The sequence below is a fragment of the Capsicum annuum genome, unplaced genomic scaffold (genome assembly GCF_002878395.1).
Source record: "Capsicum annuum cultivar UCD-10X-F1 unplaced genomic scaffold, UCD10Xv1.1 ctg5382, whole genome shotgun sequence".
Taxonomy (NCBI): domain Eukaryota; kingdom Viridiplantae; phylum Streptophyta; class Magnoliopsida; order Solanales; family Solanaceae; genus Capsicum; species Capsicum annuum.
In genome coordinates this window covers 53,791-62,755 of record NW_025861957.1, presented here as the reverse complement: position 1 = coordinate 62,755, position 8,965 = coordinate 53,791, and positions in this window count along the sequence as shown.

Here is an 8,965-nt window from a genome sequence, read left to right as displayed (position 1 = left end):
TCAATTGATTGAGGTTGTTGAAGTTGTTGGTTTTGTTTGTTGATTTTTGGTTTTCCACTGTATATAGGACACACATCAGTGTATTCCCAGTACTTGGAGTCAATGCAATCCCTTTATTCCATTTGATCTTGAGCTTGAACAAGCGTTTTGACAAAATTATAAGATGAAGAGTGAAAAAGAGTATGAGTATAGAGCTCAGCATGAAGGGATTCATGATGAACCAGATGCATTGAATTGACCACCTCTGTGTGGTATTCTAGAAAATATTAATAAAACCACTACCCGATTGACATCCAAAGAAAATATGAGGTTAACACTTGCCCGATATACTTAAGAAAGGGATAGACTGAAGGAATAAGATCATCAAGAAACACTCAACATAGGTAAATTTAGGAGGAATTGAGTTCAGCCACTCACTTATCTGCACTTTCCAGTTTATGATAATCCAAAAAAAGATTTAGGATATGGTGAACTAATTGATACAGAGCTATCATTCTTCTAGAGTTGCCCCAAGGAATAAAATTTGACATTATAAGTGCAATGATTCAATTGATTAATAGGAAGGATGTGTTTGTCAGTTTGCCTACTGATGATGCAAACATATACATGATGTATTTTATTGGGATTTTCACTTGGTACAATTTGTTGGGGGTGAGTCAGGAAACTCTATGACTTAGGTTGTTCCCATTCTCTGTTACAGGTGATGTGATTTATGGTCAGGAGAGATTTTTTATTGGTCCATTACCACTAGGAATGAGTTGACAACACACACTACCAGAAATTCACTATTTTCCAATTGAAAATTTCCGACTGAAAAAGTAGTCGAAAAATTTTCGACTTCTTTAGTCGGAAATCTTATTTTTTTTACAACATATTTTTTAAATACTATTTGTGACAAAAACAGTCAGAATATTTGGCGACAAATTTCGGGAAATATCTATTCCGACTACAGTAGTCAAAAATAAAAATGATTAAATAAATTATTTACTTAAATAAATATATGTTTCCGACTACTGTAGTCGAAAATTCTAATAAATAATAAAATTAATAATTAATTTAATATATATACGACCACTGTAGTTGAAAATATAAATAATTAAAAAAATATAATACTAAATATATAATCATTCCCTTATACAAAAATTAAATAATTATTTGAATAAATTATTAAATATATATTTTCGATTACTGTAGTCAGAAATACTAACAAGTAAATAAAATTAATAATTAATTAAATATATTTCTGACTACTATAGTCGAAATCATAAATAATTAAATAAATATATTACCAAATAATTCACTAATTATTTAAATAAATTATTTAATATATATTTCCAACTACAGTAGTCGAAAATACTAATAACTAAATAAAATTAATAATTAACTAAATATATATCCGACCACTATAGTCGGAAATATAAATAATTAAATAAATATATTACTATATGTATATTCAGTCTCTTCTAAGGAATTTAAAAAATAAGTAAATAAATTATTACATATATATTTTCGACTACTGTAGTCGGAAACATATTTAATTAATTATTAATTTTATTTAGTTATTAGTATTTCTGACTGCATTAGTTAGAACATTTAATAATAAAATAAATATATTACTAAATACATTAGTACAAAAAAACTTCTCTATAAATTTATTAAATATTTTCGACTACTGTAGTCGGAAATATTGACTAATTAAATATATTCAAATTTTACCTGACTGTAGTGGTCGGAAGATTATATTTATTAATCTGCAGAGGTTTCTTTCCTCTTTCACTTCACTGCCTCTCTCTCCCTCTCTAAACTAAATTAGGGTAGAGTGCCTTCCTCCATCAAAACCATTGAAGCTGCAGTGGTTGCCTTCCTCCATCAAAGTAGCAGTTGTTATAGCATCGATATGTTCTCTCTCTCTCTCTCTCACACACACACACACCCCATTTAGCTATGAAAAAATTACAGTTTTTCTTCTTCTACTATTTATCGTCTATTTTTCTTCGTGTTACACAATTTTTCTATATAACTCAACACCATAACCACACACACACATGCACAATTACAATTCTCAAATTGGCTAACTGTAGTCATGGCTGCTTCAATTCTGTACGGTGTTGGAAGGCATTGTCATTTTCACTCTTAAGGGTGTGAAGATCTAAGGCTAGCAAAGATTTAAAGATATGTTGGGAAAGATTAAAAGGTGGTTGGTATTGCCTAAAATCTCATATTCAGGCCTTTATTTTGCGAACCAGCCCAACATTGCACAACTGAAACTTACAAGTGGATTATTGTGCTTCTTGAGAAGAATTTCAACAATAACATGCCTCAATTCTGAGTTAGTGTATTTATCTATATGAATCGAGTTAGTGTGTTTCTCTATATGAATCCTCACTAAGTAACTAAACATGTTTCTCTCTTTAAACTATCTTAATTTATATTCAATAATTTAGGTTGTTTAACACTAGAAGTGCTTCCTAAAGCCATATTCCAAATAAATCCTTCAAACCAAACCAACAAGCCCAGCAAGGCCAAGTTTTTAGTTTTATGATCTTCCTTGATACAAAGATTACTATTATTATTATTTGTAAAATAGAATAACATTTAGCATTCGGTCATCTCCCCTTCTCAGAAGAGAAAGAAAAAGATGTTCCTTGGGAAATATTTAATGTTCTATAACTGAAAAACCAGTAGAGTAGAAAATTACATCTCAGGAAACTTCTGACAGTACAGAAGGTGTGCACACTATACCTCCCAAGGTGCGCACACTATACCGCCCCAAGACCCCACTTATGGGATTACGCGGGGTATATTATTATTGTTTAAATGATGTAACTATCGAAAGTAGGAACTATAAGATGAATTTTGATAATGCTTCTGGATTAGAAGTTTAAAATTTAACAGCCTTCATGTCACATTTTCATATAGGTTGGACTAGTTGGAAATAAAAAGACGTATGAACCTAAAGGAAGTAAAGAAGCATGATCTTGTACAGTGTAAAAAATACAATATCACTTACTATATGAATCCTTTTAGAGGGTAACCAAGGGATAGTTTGACAACTTATTCCATATTTGCTATCGATATTCTAGATTGTATCAATCTTGTTGTTATCTTCTGAATTATTGGCTTTTAGAAAAGTAGATAATTGTATTCTTAGGATTATTTTGTCGATTGGACAACAGGACAAGAGTATCCAATCACTATAATGCTATTCTCAATCATTTCTCAAGTCTATTCGTACTACTTCATCCCTGTTAATTCTTGATTATAATGCTCAAAAATCATAATTGTAACAGGAGAATTACATTTTTAAATGATTATTTAATTGATTTATTGTGTAGGAATCTAGTAGAAAATTAGATAAATTAAATAATTTATTGTACTATGCCACATAAATTGGGGGAATAAGGAGTATTTACTAATATGTTGAGTTAAATGTTTGAGTTATTTGTTAGATTGATTTATGTGGTGCTTTATTGGATTTCATGATTCAAGCAAGTTTATCTTCTATGGTCCACCACCACATTTCTTGGTGTTACTTATCTGTTGTTTCTATAGTTTCTTGTTATATCACTATGCAATCTATTGTACAGATCAATAGTGTTAACTCATACACCATCTTCTGGCTCTGGTTTCAGCTTTTTACAGAGTATAACTCGAAGCTACTCGAGTCTATTAACTACATCACCAGAAGACAAGCTGTCAAGGTAAGGAATTTGCCCCCTCTTTGATGTGGAAATATTCTGTTAAATAGAATAGTTCTGGTAGTTTTGACATGAGTTTTGTTTCTTTGGAATCTGTCACATTTTTCAAACAATTGTAGTGCAATTTTAGGAATTTACATTAAGAATCATTAACGTATGAAGTGCATTTCTTTTGTTAAATCCTCTGAATTTGACACAAGTGAGATGTCTTGCTGACTTGAATATTGATCTGCATTTTCTGGGGGAATCTTTTTCTCTTCTTTTTGCAGCTTTTTCCTCTCAGGGATGTTCATTTGTAGTTTTGTTTTAATAACTCTTTAAAAAAATACACAACAGTTTTATGAAAATTGAAAAATACAAAAAATCTCTAACGTCTGTTGGGACTTTAAGCACAAATAAAGTGTGTGCTTTAGTGAAAAACTCACAAATACTAGATGAGTGTTTTTATTCTATTTGGGCATATTATGAGATATTAATAAATTTTGAAATTAGGTGTATTCGTAGGTTGCTTTCATTTTGTTATATCCAATAAAGAAAATAAATGGCATTAAAAGGTCATGGTAATGGACGGTGTAAGAAAGGTAAGAAAGGACCTGATAATCTTCCAGCAAGTCAATATACACCACCACCACCTGTTACCACAACTCTTCAACCAGCTACTACAAATATTATTCCTCCTCTAAAGGCAACTGTTTCACTACCAAATGCATTTTTCATACCCCCACCACCCTACTAGTTCTAGCTTTCTTTTTCCCATAATAGTCTGCATAGTATCTCTTCATCTGTAACTTCAGCATCATCCATACCTAGCCTTTCTAGATTGAGAATTAGAGGTCCCAGTACATCAATATTTCCCTCCATTGATAGTGCTGCAGCGTCTAATGCTACAACAGCTACTTCCCAGATTCTAAAATTTAAAGAAGTAGTTGAATATGACGGCAATGAGAGGCTAATTATCGCCTCTGATGGTAATAGGTAAATAAATCTTATGTTTTTCCATAATTTTAAAATTTTTAAAAGCTAAGATAATTTAATATAATTTTTTGTAGGTTCATTCCCATATATAGCGGTGGACATATGGTTATAAAAGCAATTAAACCATTTTACACAGAGCTGTGCGGTAGTTGGAATAGGATTCGAATCGACATTAGAGTGCTTATGTGGAATCAGTTTGTGGTATAATCAAAATCAAAGAATTTACCATTTCAGTATGCTATCAATGATGAATTGACCTTTGTATCTGACAACTCATTTCATGACTTTATATTGAACTATTTTGCAGACAAAGTGTGCATGAAATTCTTGTCATGATAATGAAATACAACACATTTTCAAGTTGAAAGCAGCTCAACGGATCAAATAATACTTGTATGAGGCCTGGAGGAACTTTGAAAAACCTAGTTGGCTGAATTCTAATGTGTGGGTTCAGTTCTTGGAAAAATGGGATACTCCTGAATATAGGGCAAAGAGGGAACAAACAAAGGCAAATAAAGCATCTCAAACGGGTGGCTTGTTGCACACTGGAGGCTCTATGAGTTTTGCTACCCACCGACGAAGACTGGTAATATTAGCTTAAATTTTTGATTTGTTTGGATTAGTTCAGTGTTCTAAACCATAACATAGTGAAGCCGTGTGGGGCTCTTTCGAGTCACAATTGTTGTTATTTTCTTGTTATTGTTCATCTTGATGTCTAGTGAAGCCGTGTGTGTCTTATTTTGATTCACTATCATTGTTGACATCTTATTTCTCTTGTTGTTGTTCATCTTGAAATCTAGTGAATCCGTGTGTGGCCTATTTCGATTCACTAGCATTGTTGATATCTTGTTTCTCTTGTTGTTGCTTGTTTCTTTTCTTTTGAACTTGACCTTGAATCTCACTGCCTGATGGTTTTTGAAAGTAATAAGAAGAGAATTAGTCTGTACAGGAAAGATGCCTAACTCCCTATGGTATTTGGATCTACTACTTTTTCTCTCTTCCCTATCTTCCTTTTCTTCTTGATTTTTTATATTGAGCCCTTCATTTTAGAAGGTTGAAGGTTACATCACACTTCTCCAAAGAATTATGATCCTTCTTTGGCACCTCTACCCTTTTATATAGTTCAGTGATTAAACGGGTCAAGAGTTTCTTTTGTTCAGTGACCAAATCTGTTTAAGACTGTTGAAGGAATAACATTTCATACCACAATGTTGAGAAGGTTGTGTACACAAACCAAAACATCACACTTTTTTATGCTTATTAAGGCATCAAAAGAGAATTTCTGTATTTAAATCAATTCTGAAAGGCTTTCTTTTATTGATGAAACAAGTAATATGTATACATGTGAATTCAACAATAATAATTTTTTTTGGAATAAATTTTGATATAATAAGAATTACTCCTACATACAAACATAATACAACACAACAAGCCTACTTCCATTTACTCCTTTCGAGGTCCATCTATAATCACGCCTCTCTAGGATTTTTCTTTCTTTTTCTCTACCCTCTTTCTTTTTTTCACTTCCCCAGTTTAATATAAAGTCAACACAACAAGCCTACTTCCATTTACTCCTTTCGAGGTCCATCCATAATCACGTCTCTCTAGGATTTTTCTTTCTTTTTCTCTACCCTCTTTCTTTTTTTCACTTCCCCAGTTTAATATAAAGTCCCTTCTTCTTCCTTATGCCAAATTAATTATTTTCTTATCTCATCCATTCATTTATTGTACAAACAAGCTGGACCCATGTAAGCAAATAATTCTTCCACCCCTTCCAATCTCTGATCTTTTTTTTCTTTTTTTTTTTCTGTGGTGTACTACTTGCCTATTAATACTGGTAATTTTTTATGTGAGTTTGCTGAATTCCTTTGGTTTGGTACCTTGCCGTTTCATATTTGTATATACTAGAGTATGAGATAAAATAGTTCCTTTTCTTGCAATTAATTTATTCTTTTTTAACTCTGGTATCAAGCTTTTGTGCACCTAGAATAAATCCACTAGATAAGTGACACCAGTAACTCTATCCACCAAGACTAGAACAAATTGAGATAAGAAGGATAACCTAGTATGAAATAAGGTCAGACAGTAGGAGATTGTTGCTGAAAAGCCTTGAGGGTGATCATTGGAAACCCGGTAACTTAGAAACACCATCAGTAGGCAAATTGTCTACAGAGATACTTGTTTAGTTAAATGCTAAAACCAATTTTTTGTAAGTAAAAAGGCTGCCTTCTTGTGTGAAATTTAAGCCATCACTGCAGCAATATAAAACAAAGTATATTATTTCACATTTCATCACTAAGAAAATCCAAATATTAATTAAACTATATATGCAAATGTGCAGATTTTTTGACTTACAGGAGGAATTTCTTTTGCCAACCTTTGACTTGCTACATTTTAGACCACTGATCGACATAAGGAATATAAAGCTCTTTCGACAATTCAACAACCTTTTTCGCATACTTTTATGTCATTATTACTCTTTTCATGTTTGCTTTGTTGATTTTAGCTTCCAAAGCTATATTGGTTAGGTTTGGAACCCTTACAGAGTCATTGATAGTTTTAGCATCCACTGATACATTTTTTCCTAGAATATGATATTTTGGAAAGGAAAATACTAGACCAAGATTGGCAGTGTCTCATAGAACCTCCGAAATATGTCCAGGTTGCATGCATGGATAGACAGTCATCATTCCAAACCAAAAGTCCATAGTTTTCTATAAAAGTCGGGCGCTTTGATATCCACGTCCTTTATCACAAACCCTCTATCATGATGGAGTTCCCTAGTTCTTTCTCTTCTTTGTAAACATTCTCTCTATTTAACGAAGTCTTGGTGCCTATGACTTAGTCGAATGCATGATCTGTATATCTGTGATGAAGTTATACGAAAATGTCTTTCTAAAACTTTGTTAGCATAAATATAATGACAATCAAATCTTGTACATTGGTACTTTTCTAGTATCTTTGGTTTCTGAAAATTTCTAGTATCTTTGGCACATTTCTGTTGAATGTATTAGCAACTTTGTGGTATTGTCTCCCTATATAGATTCAGACCCCTTCTAAACTATCTACTTATAACTTAAACAACTGAAAAGTATCCACCTAAACTACTACTTCTGTTGTATTTAAGTATTTTTGAATCATGGACTCCATGATATATTTGAATTAGTCTTAAGATGTTTTGGTGTATACTGCCCGGACTTGTCTTCATACTTGCATTATTTCTTTTTCTAAAATTTTGTAGAAATATGAAAATAGGGGAAAAGAGCTCCCTTTAATTGATGTCTAAAAAGAGATGCATAGGAAGAACAACAAGGACGGTACAAGAGGAGATTGGGTCAAAATGCGTGCTAAGAATGCATATGTAAGATAATAACTTTTACATTCATTGTTTTATTATTACTCAAATTTTCTTGTTTACATACTGACAAATAATTTTTCTTTCAGGAAGAATTTCAAAAAAGCATAGAAGAGTGGCGTCAAATCCAACCTACTTCAGGGGATGGTACCATGGTCCAACTATCACCTACAGAGCTGAATAATATGTGAAAAACTGTGGTAGGTGGTCCAAAGAAAGGTAGAACCTATGGGACAGGTATTCTCCGATCCTCGAGTAGTCCTTCATTGTTTCCTAGTTCCTATTCTACTTTGCAAACTATGGAAGAAATGGAAGGGATGAAAAAGCAAATTGTGAAATTGACGCAGAAATGTGCATCTAATGATGCTAGGTTTGCTAAATTTGAGGAGTTGGTTAAGAAGCACATGCCGCAAGTATTTTATCATGAGGAAGATAATGGATCTGATGATAATTACATTGTAGTTATTGTTCTTATTTTTTATTTTGACACTTAGATGTTTAAACTATTTGATTTGATGTTTATTTTGAAGGTTTTAAAGTGGTTGTATTTATAAATTTTTGTCATGTTGATCCTATTGTGAAAAATACATTAGTTATTTTGTTTATAATTTGAAAGCAGTGTAAACTAATGTAGTATAATAATTATTTATTAAATAATTATAATTTTTAAATAATTATTATTAAATAATTATTTATTAAATTTCTAACTATAGTGGTCGAAAAAAATATACTTATTAAATAATTGTTTATTTTCTGACTACAGTGGTCGAAATAATTATAATTGTTAAATAATTATTTATTAAATTTCTGACTACAGTAGTCGAAATAGTTAAAATTATTAAATAATTATTTATTAAATTTTTTACTACAGTAGTTAGAATAATTATATTATTAAATAATTATTTATTAAATTTTTGACTACAGAAGTCGGAATAAT